Consider the following 19,019-nt stretch of genomic DNA (forward strand, 5'->3'; position numbering starts at 1 on the left):
TGATGGAAAAGAGAAGCATAAAAGCACGAGAGTGAGCATCAAGAGGGAGACAAGAAGCAGGCTGAGGAGGTACAACAGCCACAGGGAGGCCAGGAGCAGCCGGGTACGTGGGCCGCTCCAATCCACCGGATGAGGACGGTCAGCATGGGGCAGCCTGTGAGGGAGGGATACAGTGATATCATAAGAACTATGTATTTGGTCTTCATCCCCAGTTCCTGGCACAGAGCTTCTGAAGCCCTTATAATGTCCTAAGTGATGGGGTGATAGGAGCATCTTTTGTCATGACCTTGGTCTTTGCTCCTGGTACGGGACACAGAGCTCCTACACCCCTTGGGACTTTGTGAGTGACAGGAGAGATAGGAGCACCATTTGTTCTAATGAGGCAACTCACGCCCCTCTTCCCACACCCCAGAGAGCTTCAGGGGGAGGACTGGTTGCCAGGGAAGCTTAACCTTGATGAGAAGCTTGGAATTTTGTCTCAGCTCCTAACCTCTGGAGAGGGGAGAGGAGCAAGAGACTGAGTTAATAGTTGATCATACTACATGATGAAACCTCCATAAAACCCCCTAAACGAGTGTTTAGGAAGCATTAAAGTTGGTGAAAGTGCCCGTGTGCAAGGAGCGTGGTGCCCCCCAACTCCACGAGGACAGAAGCTCCTGCCTTTCAGACTCTTCTGGGCCTTGCCCTACGTACCTGTTCCTCTGGCTACTCATCTGTGTCCTTTGTAACGTCCTTTACAATAAACGTAAGTAAAGTGCTCCTGAGTTCTGTGACTCATTCTAGACAAATCTGGCTTAAGTATTTCTCAGAACAGAAGGATAATGTGAAAGTGAAATATCCTTCCAAGTGCTAAGCAGGATAAATAAAAAGAAAACCAAACCTAGATAGATCTTAGTGAGATTTCAGAATGTCATTGATAACAAGAAAAGCTTCAAAAAAGGGGGGAAATCGAGAATGAGATTGACTTCAGAGCTTTCATCAACAGCCAAAGGACGTAAGAAAACTGAAGCAATGTATTCAAGATTTCAAAGAATGTGCACATTTTAAGGTCTTTTGCAATGTATTGCCCAATTTATCCCTGTACATCTCTCATTACCCTATTGCCCTTTTGCTAACAGTGTGCGAAAGGACAATATTCCCCAAATCCTCACAAACACTGAATATTTCCTTTTTTGTTTCTCATCTTTGCCACTTTAAGAGGCAAAATAAAGTATCTCATTGTTTGGGCTCACACTTCTTGATTTCCTAGAGCCATTACATTATTTGCATGCCTGTTGGCTAATTGTGTATGCTTTTAACTGTCAAGTCGTTTGCCTATCTTTCCTTTCGGGGTGTTTGCCTGGGTTTGCTTTTCATCGAACTTAAGGAACACAAACAAAATCCTTTCCCAGAGTGTTGAGAGATCGTTGGCACGAGGTGCAGCACAGTGCATCTGCTGTGCTGAGGGCGGGAGGGGTGGGTGACTAGGCAGGGCCGATGAGGCTCCAGGCCCAGCACAGCTGAGAGAACAGTGAGCCAAAGGAGGCCTGTCCACAGGTCACCCCCCAACTCTGCAGACGCTGAGAGGCTCTCACCTGGGGCCACAGACAGAAATCAGAACCCAAAACGTTGAAAGTAACAACAGAAAGTGTCTGGTTCTGCATTTCCCGACAGGCAGGCCCTAGTACGTGGGAACACTGTGAATGGCTTCCAGATATGCAGAGAAATGGGCTCCTTCGGCTGGGCTGACCCCAAATCTTTGTGCCCCCTTCCTCCACCAGCTGGGAGCTTGCACCCCTTTTCTTCCCATCTCCCCTCCATCCTACAAGGGCCTCCAATGCATGTGTATGACACCCCAGCACACACTCAATCTTTATCTCCCCTTCTTCCTTCAAACAGCTGCCTCTGGGCCGTGCGCAAAGCTGGAGAACCTGGGAATAGGCATGGTGTAATTTGGGCTGCTGATTCCAGGGTCCTGGCACCCACATAGAGTCTAGAGCAGAGCTTCTCAGTGTGGTCCAGGCTCCACACAGTTGTTACTGGTCTGCTGTGGGGTAAGAATAAAAAACGCAAGCACTCAGAGATTTCTATGGCAACTTGACATTGCTGGAACATCCGAGGGTGAGCTTATTTGGCTGAACTCCTCGGATTAAATAAGGGATAGACCAGTTCCAGAGCTGTCCAACTCACGTGGTGAGTCACAAGTGGTGTTGCTGTGCATTAGTCAGGCCCGTCGCCACGTGCTTATCTGTGATGGATGGGAAGGGAAAGGCAGCTGGCCCTGAAGGAGGGTGCGGGCTTTGGCGGGTGTGTCCCTTGGCCCCTAGATATTCTGCCCTGTGGGGAAGGGTGGGGTCAAGGTGGGGACAGAGAAGGGGACTTCTAACACACAGACCCAGCTTAATTAAGTCTAGGGCACAGCTGCCTCGGTCCTGGGGTTAGCCAGTGCTACCCTGGCCGTTTACCAGTGTGCCATACGCTTGTCACCCTTTCCTTTTCCTTAAAAAACCCTTTAACTTCCTGTTACTGTTATTTATTTGATAAATTAACAGATTTATTTGATATTTGAACCAGGTCAACAAGTTCAGACCCCCAGGTACAGATTGCTCAGGGTTGTCAGAGGCGAATGTCACCATTTTCTATGTGGGCCATGACTTGGAAACCGGGTCAAGGGTGGGTGCAAGCCCTCAGTGAATGCCCCACAGTACTTCCAGCCTGGGTGAGGATGGCTACCACCTTTCCACCCGGAGACACTTCGAGACATGCCCCTGACCCTAACCCTTCCCATGCCCACGGCCAGGCCCCATGGGGGTTAGAGGTCAGAGATCAGAGCTCCCTTTCCCTCCCCACCCCCTCCAATGCAACCGGTTTCGACCCAGGATGAGGGCAGCAAGGCGGGAAGGGGAGGCTGAAGGCACCAGGGGCCAAGAGCAGGCAGCAGAGAACACCTCCCAGGGAGGTGGACAGACAGCAGGGAGTGGGACTGAGCATCACTCAGGGCTGCAAGCCCCAGGCACACGCTCCACTGTTCCACCAGACGTCACTTACCAAACACAAACTCAAGAGTTCAGTTGCTAAGAATTTCAAGATGGTGTCTAGGAGCATTAACTCCTAAGCACTGGGCCCCTTGGAGCCTGGGAGGCAGGCCGTGCACAGCTGCACCAGCTGCAGACCCAGGAAGGCGGCCGACACCAGACAGAGATGGAGGCAGAGCTGCTGTGGTCAGGTCCCAGCGGCCAGTCCTCCCCTCTCAGCGGCAATCCATGCTTGCCCCTCTCGGCTCAGCCTCAGGGCTCCGCACAGTGCGGCTTGACCAACACTTGCTCACTCAGTCCGGTGTTTTCAGTTTTTCATTGGCAGCACGACAAAAATCAGAGCTCTAGTCTCCTCAACCCTGATCCAGGGACCTCTTCATCGGTTATACACGAACAGCCATGACTACTTCATGGGGCTGTTTAGGGATTAAACAAGACGCCCCGTAAAGGTCCTGACCGTGTCTGGCACATACATTGTACTTATTATTATTTATGGCCCAACACCAGCTGCCTTGTCTCCTCATGGAGCCCCATCCATTAGCCACAGTCCTGATTTATGAGTCCCATAGTCAGAGTCCCTTAAGTGCTTCAGGGCTAACGAAGGGCCCACTGAGCCTGATGAACAAGAAGAGAAGCTCTGATGACAAGTGCCATTGCCAAACAGTGAGCAGGGGCCATCTGCCCAGTGTCAGGTGTCAGCAAGAGATCATCGCAGGGGGTCAGGAATGGGGGGTCATTTACTGTTACTCTGCCTGTAATGAACCAGGTGATTTTGGTGCATGGATTTAATTGAATTTGCTTTTTTTCTAATTCCAAAATTAGTAGATGCAATGTTAGAAAACTTGTAAACTACAGAAAAACACCAAGGGAAAATAATTTTTACCTCGTCACCCAGAGAGATATCCTATTAACCAGGAGGTGCATGTCCTGTCCTTCCAGCAGATGCTACCAGAGCCTGCCAAGGTCCACTTACTTGACCCGTTACCCTGCCCCCAGTCCCCTAGCTGCCACACTATTAGTGGCTAATGGCGAGTGTCTGCCCCCTTCTCCCAAGTCTTGCCCTTCCTAAAGGAAGCCCTCTCACCAGGAGAGACTGGCCAGCCATTCCAGGGGCAGCCCATGGCCAATGAGTGACTAGAAGTATGTGTGTGATAGGGGTGGGTGGGGGGTCTGTGTACAACAGCCCAGCCCCCTTGCCTCTGAGCAGCACAATTTCTGTCTCTCCACTCTGAAGTACGCCAGGAGATCAGGCTGAGCCTGGACTAATTCAGAAACCACATCTTTGCCCACTTCCTTCCCCTGGCCCATCCTGCTTCCCTCCCTCCTCCGTCACACAGTTCTCCCAGGACTCTCTCCAGGAGTCATTTGCATAAAATGCCCATCTCAGGCTCTGCTTCCGGAGAACTGCACCTAAGACAGTGTATACAGATACCCCACATTGCTGGAATATTCCTTCTGCACCTCCACACTCACTCTCCCCTCTTCTCTCCCCTGCTCTGTGTCTCAGGACACTGACCTGAATGCACCTTGTCAATGGGCTCCTTGCACTCTGGCTTCTACTTGGGTTTGCCAATGGGCATCACTAGCTATTGAGGGGAGGGGTTGGCAGTAGCAGACTGAGGCCGTCTTTATTGCCCTGGTTCCCTCCCTGCACTGTTGCCATGGGTGCTGTATTCTCCATACACTCCTCCACCAGAAGAGCACACAGAATCAAGAGAGGTTGTGCATTGAGGAGGTTCCTGATGACTTCAGGGAGAGCTCAGAGGAGTGGTGGGAACAGAGGACAGATGGCAAGTTGTGAGTAGGGAGTTACTCGATGCTGTATTGTCAGGGTCTTAGCTGCAAGCAACAGAAGTTGAGTCCAGTGAATTAAAGTAAAAGCAATTCTTTTAAGTGATCTGGGAAGCTCACAGGCTTTCCAGGAGGGCTGGAGGTTGAGGCATGAAGACCATCTATCAGGGAACATTGTCCCAAACCCCTCCATGGAGCCTGGTCCCCCGCCCCTTGACCCTGGAAACTGACCTCAGCATTGCTTCTACGGTTATTCTACAGAAGTTACCGTTGTTTTTCTGAAATTCAAGTTTAATTAGGTGTCCTGATTTTATCTAGCTATCTGTCTGGGGGAACATGGTTGTGAAAGCCACATTGTACCTAGGTGCTGAGCTCCACCTGCCTCTCTACCCCATGCCACCCCTCTCACGCCTGACCCATGGGACAGTGACCTTCAACTTAGGCAGAAGAAACTGCTGTTCAACCCAGGTTCTGTATGTTTCCAAAGCTTGTGGTTGTAGCAAATGTTTACAGTTCCTTAGCAGAAAAACTCCCAAGTAGACAGTTTTCAAATTTTAATGTACCTGAGCCCCACCTGTGATCTCTATTAAAATGCAGATCGCTTCATCCAACCCCCAAAACTTCTGATTCAGTAGGGGCCCCAGAATAGGCATTTTCCCAGTTCCCGCTACCCCATGCTACCCGCTGTGATGCTGAGGCAGGGAATTCTAAAGAGGGTGGTTTGAGGCTCCCAAGCCCTCGGGCAGGTTTTGAGGGTTGTGTGCAAAGTGCCCATCTACATTTCTTCCCACCGTGAATTCAGCAGCAGTAAATCGAGGGACGTTTGTGTGCTGTTAGAGTATGTCTTTCGTTGATACTCCTCACGATATTTTCATTCCATCCAGAAAACAAGCCAAGTCACTGATTTTTCCCAAAAGATAGGAGACAGCTGTGTCCAAAGTATGCTGAGTGTTTTGCTATTTTGGAAGTGGAGCTTGGAGAGGGCGGGGAATGGAAATTAACAATGATAGCTGGAAACCATGCAGAGGGCAGACCAAGGGGCGAGTCCTCCTAACTCTAGTACCTGGCTTTTTCTGATGAAGGTGATCACAGAGTCTGTCCAAAGTCACTGCAACCGCCTGAAAGTCATTCCCCTAATGACTGAAAACCAAAGTACAAGACATTAGCAATCTGTCTGGGAAGAATCTCTTAAAGTCAAACCACAGGAAACTCTGGCTCATCCAACACTGTCTAGGCTCAGGCCCCGAACAAATGGCTGATGGTAATTTTGTCTGAACTGAGGTGTGTATGGAATGAACTGCAACTGCAGCCAACTACTGAGAATTTGTCTCCTTGTTTTTCAGAATGAACTAGGATGGGAAGGTATTTGTCATTTCAATCTGATGAGTAATCTTTGAGCTCACACTGTATAAAATGGTGGTATGTGGCTTTTTGTATGGCTAAAAAAGAAAACCCTTTAAAAATGGTGCATAACCATTACATTTATGCTCAGTTGATTTTGGGCAGAGATGTTAAGACAATTCAACAGGGAAAGAATTGGTTTTTCAACAAGTGTGGAACAACTGGATATCTACATGAAAAATAACGACATTGGACCCCTACCTCACACTCTATACAAAAGTTAATGAAAATGGATCAAAGATCTAAATGTAAGACCTAAAACTATAATACACTTGAGAGAAAACATAGGCATCAACCTTCATGACCTTGGGTGAGTCAATGGTTTTTAAAAAATTACCCCAAAAGCACAAACAACAATAAAAAATAAATAAATTGGACATCATCAAAATTTAAAATTTTTGTACTTCCAAGGACACCATGAAGAAAGTGAAAAGATAATTCACAGACATATAATATATAAATTATATATCTGATAAGGGATTCTTATTCCCAAAGAACTCTTACAGCTGAATAATAAAAAGATAAATAACCAAATTAAAACATGGGCAAAGGATCTAAGGAAACATTTTTCCAAAAAGACATGAAAATGGCCAATAAGCACGTGAAAAAGTGTTCAACATTCTTAGCTGTCAGGGAAATACAAATAAAAACCACAATGAGACACTGCTTCACAGCCACTGGGGTGGCGATAATAAAAAGACAGATAATAACGAGGGCAGGCAAAAATGTGGAGAATCAGAACCCCTCAAACCCTGCTGGTGGAGACATAAAATGGGGCAACCAGTTTAGAAACCAGTCTGGCAATTCCCCCAAAGGTTAAACATAGACAGACCATATTACCCAGAGATCCCACTCCTGGTATCTACTCAAAAGAAATGGACATGAATGTTCACAGCAGCATTACTCATAACAGCCAAGAGGCAGAAACACCCTGAATACCCATCAACTAGAGGATGCATAAGCAAAATGTGGTATATACGTACAATGAGATACTATTTGGCTACAAACAAAATAAAGTTCTGATACTTGCTACAGCATGGCAGGCCTTGAAACATTATGCTAAGTGAAAGAAGCCAGTGACCAAAGGCCACCCATTGTATCATCCCATTTATATAAAATGTCCAGAAATGGGCCAATCTATGGATAGAAAAGTTGATTAATGGTTGCCTGGGACCGAGGTTGTTGGGGAGAAAATAAGGAGTGACTGCTATTGGGTAAGAGATTTTTTTTAAGGTGACGAAAATGTTCTAAAATTGATTGTGGGGATGGCTGCACATTTAATTGTACACTTTAAATAGATCAGGTGTATGACATGTGAATTATAGCTCAATAAAGCTTCAATTTAAAGAATGGTGAGCAACACAGTTTAGAGTGTTAAATTGACTCAAAAAGCACATTTGAACTTGAACAGCAGTAGTTGGGCAGAGAAACTGACTAATGGACCTATACAGTCTATAAGGACAACTGCAGTACTAGCCTAAGTGTCCCCAAAGGCCTTGGGTCCTAACGAGGAGGGATTGTGCTGCCTGAGATGAATGTCAGCCTGTCACTTCTGCGCTTGGCCTTGGGAGTTGGTGGTGGAAAAGGCTTCCCCTGGTACCCAGCAGCGTGCAAGAAAGACACCTGCTGAGACAGCGGCTGGAGCAGAAAGTACGGCAAGAAGAGGCAAGCAGAGTCCTGTCTGTCCTTGGTGAAATCGGACCTGAAGTCTTTTTTTTCCCCAAAGAGACACCCAGGAGGCAACAAACAAGCCCATGAACTGGGAGTCAGCCAAAAAGAAGAGTCAAACTCTCACTTTCCTTTTTCCCACTGATACCCCTAGAATCTGTCTGGGTTCTCGGAGGGCTCACGTACCCTTCCCTGTCCCCTCCCTGTGACGGGCTCAGTGGCACCTTCCTTCCTGGAAGTTTTCACCTGCTCCAAGGTCACCACAGAGCGGGGCAGGTACTGGCCATATGTCTGTGTTAATTTTTGAGGGGCTGCCCTGCTCTGTGGTAAAAATTCAGCTCTCTCCCTCACCAAACATTCTTCCTGGTCTACCGTGTCTGTGGTCGGCAGCACTGCTACGGGGATACCAGTACCTCGTCCTCTGCCAGAGCCTTCCTCCCCAACGGCTCAGATGCTTCCTGTACACTTCAAAAATATTTACCTTGTGTATCAGTGTGTAGGTCTGCTACAAGAAAGTACCACAAACTGGGTGCTTTAAACAACAAAAACGTATTTTCTCACAGTTCTGGAGGCTAGAAGTTCAAGACCAAGGTGTGGAGAAGGTTGGTTTCTTCTGAGGCACAACCTTAGCTTGCTGATGGCATTTCTTCTCCCTGTGTCTTCACACGGCCTTTCCTCTGGGTATCTGTGTCCTTATCAGCAATTCTTACCAGGACGCCAGCCATGTGGGAGTGGGACTCACCCATCTGACCTAGATTTACCTTCATTACGTCTTCAAAGGGCCCATCTCCAAATGCAGTTGCGTGCTGAGTTAGTGGAGGCCAGGGCTTCAGCATCGGAATTGGTGGTGGTTGGGGTGGGGGAGCAGGGGAAAGGAGTTCAGGCCCTACCTTGTTTTTCCTTTTATAAATAATGTTCATGTATTTATTATATAAGAACTAGATGATTCATGCAGGGAACCTGAGTACTGGTAAGAAAACAATTAAGAAATGAAAACGATCCATAATCATACCAACGATGGAAAACTGTTCACTGACACTTTGCCTGTTGTTCCCCTGAACCTTTTCCACAGACACACATGGTTTTTAAACACTGAAGTTATACCACAACACCGTTCCACTTCCCCCTCATCTATCCACATTTCTGCTCGGCTTCTCTCCTCCCTCATCCTCTTCTTCCTCAGCACAGGTCACTCATGCCTTCCTTTAGCATTTGTTTTCCAATCCGTCATCTGAAAAGTGTTCACTCAGCACCTACTAGAGGCCAGGCACTGCGTTGCAGGTGCAGGCTCTCCTTGCACTCACCACCTTTTTCTTCCTGACTGTCCCCATCTTTACCTCCGTCCCCCAATTTCACACCAGAGAGGATACCGGGAGGTGGAGGGCAAAGACTGACTTCTCACTGGAGGGAGGAGGAAGACAAGAACTTGAATGAGCATTGGCAAATGCTCTTTGAGAGAGGGAGAGAGAGGCAAGGCAGAGAACGTTAAGAAGATTGTACATCTTATCTGTCCGTGTATCTGACTTCTCCTTCCCCTTTTTTTTAAAATTTATTTTTATTGATTTTAGAGAGAGAGAAACATTGATTTGTCATTCCACTCACATATGCATTCCCTGGTTCATTCTTGCCTGTGGCCTGACCGGGGACAGAACCCGCCACCGCGGTGTACCCGGATGGCGCTCTAGCAAACTGAGCGGCCCGGCCAGGGCTGTCCTTCCTCTTTCCCGTGACTTAGTTGAGATTCCCCCTCTTCCTCAGGCTGAAACCGCCTCTCCAGAGGACTGTGTACCTGTGCGCTCCGAGGCATTCTGACAAGCGTGCCATTATCATAGGCACTTTCCAAGGGTGATGCATGGCAGGAGAGGGGTTAGGTGGGGGAGAAGGGCCCTGTGGGTCACACTCCTGTGGCTGGCATAATCCACAGCCCAGTCCACCATGGCCCCGTTTCTGCTTGGATGGGCAGGCTTACTTTGATCTTTTCTTATCCCACTTCCTTCTGTGTCCACACCAGGTATCTTGCTTGTGGCCTGGCTGCTTTCCACAAAGTCGGCAGATCTAATCAGTCAGGGATTTATACAGCTCCAAAGTTGCCTGCCCCTGTGCTAGGCTTCATGCCTGCCCTTTAGACTCATTTGCTTAGTCACTGAAACTTTTCCATAGGGAGAGTCTTCCAATGCAATTTTCCTCCCTGTTTTCTTTTATTCCTTGGTTCACTTCCTTTGGGGGTGGTAGCCCTTTAAGAAAGTGGCAGCTGGCATCCTGGTTGTGTTTTCACTCCTTGACATTTTCTGAATTCAGTACAACCAGCTTCTGCAGCAGGCTCTTCCCAAGGGTGGCTGTAGCTGGCACTGGACTGTTCTCTTGGGTGGACATTAGAAATTAGTTGGTATGTCTTTGTTAGATATAAGAAGTCTATTTGGGCCAGTCAGAATTAGGAGAATTAGGTCAATTGAATTGTTTTATTTCTTGAAATTTTAAAAATCATCCAAAGCAAGCAATCAATCAATCCTCTAGCCTCTATCTGCCCTGTGCCTAGCACTGTGTGTTACTAGAAGATACGAAACGCTTACCCAAATTCTTTATGCTTCTGTAATTTAATGGGCCACTGAACAGATTATTTAAGAATTACTGAAAAATGGAGCTATGCAAAATTTCCATAACAAGGGACTTTTTCATCTATCAGAATGGCAAAGTTAAGAAGTCTGATAATATTAAATTTTGAAAGGGTGGGTGGGTTAGTGGGTCCTCTCATCTGTTGCTGGTGGGAGTACACAGAGAACTATCTATCAGCGGGGACAGCGGCAGACTCTATTCAAGCATAAAACGCGCACTCCACAACTCCAGTCCTCAGTGTCTACTGCAGAGAACCTCTCACCTTTGCTCAGAGGCAGGAGGAGCACGCTCTTTATCCCACTAGTAGTGAAAAATGGAATCGATGTAGCCATTCATCAGCTGGATAATTAAATAAGCTGTGGTTTACCTGTGTTATGAAATTCGATTGTCAGAGCCCAAAGCAGGCTACCCCCAAATATCCCGCAGTGGGATCCTGATAACCTCCGTTTAAAGTGACTTCACAAGCAGCCGGAGAGGGCAGGCTGACCCTCCCTTGTCTCCTTGGACGCGGGAAATAAATCTCCCCTGTGAAGGTGCCCTCCTTGCTCCAGGGGCCCAAGGGAGTCACCCTTGTTTCTAGAGTGAAGGAATCCAGGGCCAGAAAGCTGACATAAACAAAGCTTGTTACCCCTTTACTAATTGACTCCCCAAGCCTAAACTTTGTTTAGATTCCTCGCTAGTGAGCGCCCAAGCCCAAGTGTCTCTGTCCTATCGGTTCTCCACAAACCTATCGTTTCTTTGTCTAGAAAGGATATTTCTCTGAGCATGACTATGACCTCCTGTGGGCGTGTACTAAACTGGTTTTCCTTCCGTTAATTTGGTCTGGTGTAAATTTTATTCTTAGTCAAGAAGGGTAGGGGGGGACTTCCCCCTGCCCAACACTATACAACAATCTAAAAGTATAAAGTAGATTTATACAGATGGATGTCTAATGTATCACAATGAGCGAGAAAAGCAAGTAGATGGTAAATATGTGCAAACCACAGCTTTCATATAAGAAAGAAAAACTATGTTACATACTATGCTATAATGGCTATGTATTTTTCACAGGGATACATACGTGTGTGTGTGTATGTGTATAAACACAACAAGTTGACAACAATGTCTCTGGGGAAAAGGCAGGGGACCAAGGTCAGAGGGAGGTTAATGGGGCCTTGTCTATAACTTTCTACTTTTAAAATATTATTACTTATGAGATAAAAATGATTTTTTAAAAATAAAGCTGTCATATTCTGCCTTTTCTCATTAGTAAAGGTTTTGGACCCACCCAGAGTATTTGCCTCTGTAATTTTTAGTTATTGGATCACATTTAATCATCATATACACTATCAAAATTTGTAATCAAATATAATGACATACAAGAACAAGAACATACAATAATGAACACCTGGCTTTTAGCTTATTTTACAAAGGGAGTTCGGTCATTTTAAAATGAAGCGATGCCGGTCTCTCTGCATGGCAGTCAGCAAAGTTCACGGAGACACCCTAATAGGTCAAGGGGATGGGATAAATTATAGTTGTTCCTAAGAACCCAGGGGTCGCCGACATGACTGGAATCAGGCAGGGTTAGTCCTCCCCGAGGAGCAGTGCTTCAAAGGAAAGCCTGGGGGTGGCTGGCATGGAGGCCGATAGAAGGAATGAAGTGAAGGTCACATGTGTGGCTCCTGCTGAGTGCCAGCCCAAGCTCAGGGGTAAGGCCACAAAGGACGACTCCTGCAAAAACGGGCAGCTAAGAGCACAGAGTTGGAAATGGGTTCCCAGCTCCACTGCATCGTCACAGCCCCCTGTCTGGTGATACTGTCCTCCTCCTGCCCCTCCCCTGCTTTCTCAGAAGAGGAAACTGAGGTCCAGACAGGCGAAGTAACCTGCCTGAGCTCCTACAGCTGCCGCCAGAGCCGCTCCCAGCCAGGTCCGCCAGAACCTGAAACCTTCACTTTTACAGGCATTTGTGTTGACTTGCATCATTTAAAAAACAATCTTCAATAAAGCATACTCTCCCTTTTCAGGGCTAGGCAATAATGAGATGTATGATGTCATCAAAACAAATGAAAGTCTTTTGTTTGTTGTTTCAAAGATAATCCGCATCTCAGAGTTTATTCCCCAGGGTGGGGCCGATCTTTACAGTAATTTAGAATCCTTGCCAGCAGGATTGGGTAGGTCGCTCTGAAGTGCAGACAGGGAGATGGGTGCATTTAATTAAACTTCCTTGGTGCGTTTTGTACCCCTCAGTGCCCTGACACTGTCCTCCTGCCAGGTGCTCAGCCCTCTGGGTTACCCCTTGAAGATTCACCACTTGTCCCCTAACCCTCAGAAGCCACTGGCAGGCCTGCTTTCCCTACAGCTCCAGCTCCAGGGGTGCGGCCGGTTGGCCTCTGCTCCAGGCAGGATCACGACCACTGCTCCAGGGTGGAAAATAATTCCAGAGAAGCTCACAAACCCAGCGTGTGCAGGCATCTGGGGATCCAATGCAGGACACAGCGGGAGGCTGCCAAAGCACGAGAAAGGAAGGCAGACGTGACTCCCAGTCTCCCCGGGGCAGTCAGAACAGTCTTTTGGCACTAAGAGTCTGATCCTGGCCCACACCTTCATCAACTTCTCAAAGCTTTGAGGGTAAAATCCCATCTCCCTGTGTGCACTGCACGGCTCTGTGACCACTCCTTCTGCTTCCACCTTCCCAGGTCTGTGGTCCCCGTCTGGTCTCTAAGTCCCAGTCTTACTGGACAGCAAAGGGACCTCACTGCCTTGACAATGCTGTCCCTTCCACTCAGAATGCTCTCCTTAGCCTGGCGAATTCTCTGTCTCCACATAAATATGGCTTCCCTAGGGGCCCTTCCCAGACTCCTCCTCCATGCGAGTTGGGTCCCCTGATCCCCTCCTATAGCACTGGTATGCCTCCTTGGAGCACCCATCACTGTTGCAACATTTGCTTCATGCCCACCCACCCCACTAGCCTGGCTGCTCCATGACGACAAGGAGCCTGTCGTGTTGATTACCATGCCTGGCATACATTAGGCATTCAGGAAATGTCTGGCGAAAGTCTTGAACCATCGAGCAGGTGGCCAGAGCTGCATACAGACCTCTACGTGTGAAGTGTTTTCCCCCTTGAAGTACAAAAGGGCTGGAATGCCAAAGGCAGCCGTGCAAACATGAAAGGAGCTTGCTGTTCTGTTCTCTGGGGTATCAGAGGGTGGAGGGAAGAGCTCACATAAACAGTGACATCTGCCCCCAACAGAGACCTGTCCTGTGCCTCCAGCCACCTGCCCCGTACACCTCTTCAGGTGGCTGTGGCTCCCAAAGGTTCCCAACAAGGCTGGTGTATCTCCAGGACTCAGGGCTGAGTGCAGATGCGCCCATAGCTCTGAGTCTTCCCAGATTTCACTTGCCCTCTGGGGTTTGTGCCGCAGGAAGGAAGGATGGCTTCTCGTCGTGAACATCACAGCCCTCTGGCAAAAGCAGTTCAACAACCTCGGCGCAGTGAAGGTCATCCTGAAGCCATCTACAGAAAGGGCTGGGGACAGTGCTGGGCATTGCTGTCCGTTGGAAATGGGTTTGGCAAGAGGCAGTCATGCTGGGCTTTCCTTTCCTCTGTCCACAGGTGGCTGCATCGCTGATGGGAGGCAGAGGCTGACCACGGGGCCCCAGAACGGTGCTGAGAGCCGGACCCCTGGGCCTTCCATTCCAGGCTGGAAGGGTTACAGAGCAAATGTTGTGTAAAATGCTCCCTCCTTTCCACTGATCTTGAAATTCCTAACTGGGGTACAGTATCTTTACACTATGATTAGCACTAAGGCTAAAATTTAGTTAGGATTCTTGTCCGTGAGGGTGACCCCACAGCTTACTTCTGGGTGGAAGAATCCAGGTAATTAACCACTGGAAAGAAAGTCAAAGAAAAGGGAGAGATTAAGATGATTTACTTTAGAGGGTTTAGGTAGAGAAAGGATGGGAAGGAGAAGTGGGGTATCAGGAAGAGGAAGAGGAAGGACAGCGACTTGAGGGGAGGGAAGTCACAGCCTGGTCTGTGAGAAAGTCTCAGTCACAGGATTTCAGAGAGGTTTCGTGTGTGCCAGAAGTAAACTCCTTCCAAAATCGTGCCGTCTGCAACAGCATGGGTGACCCCGGAGGGCAAAGTAAAGTAAGTCAGACAGATAAAGACAAATACCGCATGGTACCACTTACATGTAGAGTCTTAAACAAAGAGAGAGAGAGAGAGAGAGAGAGAGAGAGAGATTAGAAAAGTGGCTGCCGGGCAGAGTGTGGGGGAATAGGAGAGGTTGGCCAAAGGTAGAAGTCTGAGCTGGGAACAAGGTCTGAGGATCCGTGTATAACCTGGTGACTAGATATAGTTGATCACAGTTATTATATAAAGTTTGTTAAGAGAGTAGAACTTAAACGCTCTCACCTAGAAGGGGTAAAAGTGTGTGGTGGTGGACGAACTGGATTGAGGGGATCCTTTCACAAAGTGTACATATATCAACTCCCAGGGCACACTTTAAATCTCTTACAATTTTATTTGTCATGTAGGTCTCAATAAAGCCCCCAAATAGTGAAATCCTTCCTTTGTGATATTCTCCTTGGGAAAGAGCAGGATTTGAATCACTTTGGATTCTTCATTCACTGTCTCTGAATCTGACTCCACCTTGAGACTGAACCTCTTGGGGCTCTGGTTGTGAGTTGAATGAGTCAAATTCATGTTCACTCCACAAGCATCACCGGTAGCCAGCGTGCTGTGTTGTGCGCCTGGGAGGGCGCTCTGGTGGGGCAGGCGCTGCCCTTGGAGCCAGGCAGGCCTGGGATTCTGTTCCGGCCCCAACCCTTGCAAGCTCTGCGACCTTTCAGAAGTGACTAAATAATAACATTTACTTTTTTTTTTTTTTTTCAGTCTACCATGTGTCAAACTCTCTGCTATGATTGCAACCATTTTACAGACCAGGACACAGTGTCTTAAAAAGGGCAAATGACTTGCTCAAAAGCAACCAGTCAGTGGCGGAGCCAGGACTTGAAAACCCAGATCTGTGTGACTCCAAAGACACCTTGTGCCCACCTACCGTCTCTGTCATTGCCCCACTACTTAGAACAGTCCGCCCCACTTCCCTTCGGTACAGAACAGGAATAATGCTATCCGCATCACAGATGGGTGATCGAAGAAGAAGAGGAGAGCCTGGCTCTGAGCCTGGCACACAGTCGGGGTTAATTTCACAGCTCCCCACGCCAAGCACAGCAACGTGCCAACAACCGACTTCAGATCCTTTCGTGACAGCAAGGGGAGGGCACCAGGTGGGTGAAAGGAAATGGAGAAAACACACAGAAACGAGCAAGTATCAGCAAAGATCAGCTTCGCCAAGTCCACAACTCTGTCCCAGATCTGGTCAGGGTGTAGCCACCCCCGAAGGGCCTAAGACCCAGAGACCAAAGGGCCCCAGGAGGCCGATCAAGAGGTCAGAAGGTTGAGCTGAAGCGGGAGCCCCGGGTGACAGAGCAGATCGCTGCTACCTAGGGTCTGTTCACTGCCTGTCATCCGAGGGCTGACACGTGTCAAGGACAAAAGTCAAGGCATAGTATCTACAAGCTCTCACCTTTGTTAGAAGGACAGATCATTTGGAGCTCAGCCAGCCACGGGGCCTTTGTTGGGCCCAAGAGAAATGGACAGAGCCAGAGAAAACCAGGCCGTGGCGGGACGGTTCATGTGGTCGTGAATATTTATTCATCGCTCAGAGGTGCCCAGCTCTGTTCCAGGGCTGGGGAGGCAGAAGTGAAGAGAGAGACTCCATCCTTGCCATTTGGCAGTGACACCTGGGACGTGGAGCAGCGAGATGTCCAGGAAGCATTGCTGGTGGCAGAGTACAAAACAGGCCAAAGAGAGGCAGAGGCCAAACCATGGGCGGCCGTGCACTTTGTTAAGGAGTTTGGGCCGTGGCCTGTGGGCAGTCGCAGCCTTGGAACAGTGTGGAGGATCCATCTGAAGGGCTCAAACCTGAAGGCAGGGAACCCAGCAAGGAGAGAGCTTCGGCCTTAGGGACCTGCCTCCGTTGAGTTTCCCTCAGCGGTCTGCGTGCACTTTTGAAATGACTGTCTTCCCAGGTGGACCCACCAAACTGGAAACCACACTCAGAAGGCTACAACTGGAAATTGTGTCACTTCAGAAAGGTGGTATTTGCCAAAATACACACCTGATGAGTGCAACAGAGTATTTAGAATGGGCGGGAGAGGGGAGAAAACCAACAGTAAATTAGAATAATACCTATAACCACAATCTAAAAGGTGTTCAGTGACAATTCCAAAAGGACACAGCCAGAATGAATGGGATTAAGCTCACTGTGTAGCTCACTGTTAATGTTTAAGTAGTCATGGTATCCAAAATCCCGTCTGAGGCAGCCACATAGGAGAGAGATGCTGGGGGCTTTCTAGAGGAAGCATAAATAAAACCTTCAGCTAGACTGATTTGATTTTGTGTTTCTGTAATGCAATAATTGGCTCTCAAATCCCCAGTTCCTCTCTTTGCAGCTTTGCCTGGATAGCTTTAAAAGCAGGGTTAGGCTTCCCTTTTTTTTTCTTTTTCTGAGAAGTCAAGTTCAAGTTCCCTCCTTTGACAAGTTCCTGCAAGGTTCTGGGAGTGGGTACATTTGGCTTTGATTTAAATCATATTACTGTTCTTGATATTTGCGAAGGGAGGGGCCTTTCTAATGGAAGAGTTTGGACAACATGCTCCGGAAAGCCAATAGCTTGCCCGTGAGGCCAGACCCCCGCCAAGTGCACAGGTTCCCTCGTGAAGCAGTTCTGCTGGGCGTGGCTTCATAGACCCAGGGGATGGGAAGCCTGAGAAAAGTCAATATCCTTTCTGGGGATTTTGCTCCATGGCAGCTTTTCTTTGGTGCGAAATAATAGCAAAAGTGATTTTCTCCTCAAGTTTCCCATTCTAAATATCTAGATCAGACCTTAGGGGTATATGAGAAGGGAGGTAGCCCTGTGGAAAACTTCATGAGCCCAAGGTCACGCAAGGATTAGATGATGCACATGCTACCGGGCCTTGGCTTTGTAGTTCCTGTCCCGAAAAATCAGGACACGGCGCTCCAACATCGCTGAGGAGAAGGTGGCCACTCAAAAAGTCTTGTTCCCCAGGCTTTGTTCTAATATTGTCCTCCCTCCGAGAACACAACCATCTTCACTCACTAGCTCACAGCTGATACCCACGTCTGTGCTGCTATCCGTTCATCTCACCCAGTATTCGCTGAACCCCAATACACGCCGGACACTGCACCAGGCTCAGGTGACTCACAGCGGCATTAAGGACGGTCTTCGCCCTGCAGGTATCCCATCCAGTGAGAGTCGGGAACAAAGAGCAAGGCAGTCCTTGTAAGTCAAGTCAGCCCTTGGCCCAGGCTCACAAGTGACTTGAGATGGAAGGGAACAAGGTTCAACGCTCATAAACTGTCAGAGAGGAATCTAAACACTTTACATGCTCTTTCCGGAGAAAAAAACAAAGGGAGTTTGACTCATAATCCCCTGCCACACTTTGTAATATCCCCAGATAAATACTGAATTAGTGATCTGGAAAGCAAAATTACGGGCAAAATTAAAATGCAAGGAATGGTTTGAAGACATGGCAAGGGATGGATTGAAGAGGAGCAGATTGGAGGGAGGAAAACGGGTTAGGATGATTCACTACCTGAAGGCAAGAGGCCGTGAGGACCTCAGCTTGAACAGTGGGAGGGAGGCGCATTGAACAGGATGGATTCAAGAGACAGTGCGGGGAGCAGAGAGGGGGAGATTTAGGACAGGCTGCGCACAGTCCTGCAGAAGCAGCTGCAGACTCTTTCTTCCACCTGGAGGCCTCTCAAGTCACTTTGGACCCAATACGTCCAAACGCATCATGTTCCCCTCAGCCCAGTTCCCCTTCCTGCGTTTCCCATACCATGCCAACAATTTTCTAGCCTCTGGCCTTAAAAACTTGGGAGTTGTCATTTCCCTTCCCTGCTCCTTCATGCCCTATAATCATGAGCCTGACAGAGCCCTGAGCTCTGCGCTTCTTCCTTTCACACGTCTTCCCAAAGGGCTCTTCGCCCTCCAGCTAGGTTCTGTAAAGAGGCCCAGGTCACCCTCCCCTCCAGGCCGCTGCAGGGGCCTGCCGCTGGCCTACTTGATCCCCTTTTTCCTTCATCCCAGGTTTCAATGGCCCTAAAAATAAACCCAAGGAGGTTTCTATTTGTAGACAGCCCGGTACCAGTCAGGCACCGGACGGTTGCTCTGTTAGTTAAGCTTTACTACCGGACTGAGACAGGCACTTTTTCCCTTGAAAAGGGATTTTTATTTAAAAGTTATGCTTAGAAACAGTCCTTGCATGTGAAGTTGAAATGTACTTTAAAGTCTACTGGAAATTAAACATACTTCCATTGCCATATATTTTGACTTTTCAGAGAAAATAATGAAACATTGTTTTAGAAGGTTGCCAGTTAAAGAGTGAGGTTTCACAAGCGATGTTTAGGAAAACTCTGACACATGAATAAATTAAGATACAAAAAAACTGTAAGTACTCAT

General features: G+C 48.1%; 1 protein-coding gene across 1 annotated transcript in view; it reads right to left on the minus strand.

Annotated features, from left to right (window-relative positions):
- BAALC (BAALC binder of MAP3K1 and KLF4) overlaps positions 1 to 19,019 on the minus strand; it is a 77,437-nt gene that overhangs the window by 15,771 nt on the left and 42,647 nt on the right. The gene's annotated exons all lie outside the window — the stretch shown is intronic.

Source organism: Desmodus rotundus, chromosome 8 (genome assembly GCF_022682495.2).
Source record: "Desmodus rotundus isolate HL8 chromosome 8, HLdesRot8A.1, whole genome shotgun sequence".
Taxonomy (NCBI): domain Eukaryota; kingdom Metazoa; phylum Chordata; class Mammalia; order Chiroptera; family Phyllostomidae; genus Desmodus; species Desmodus rotundus.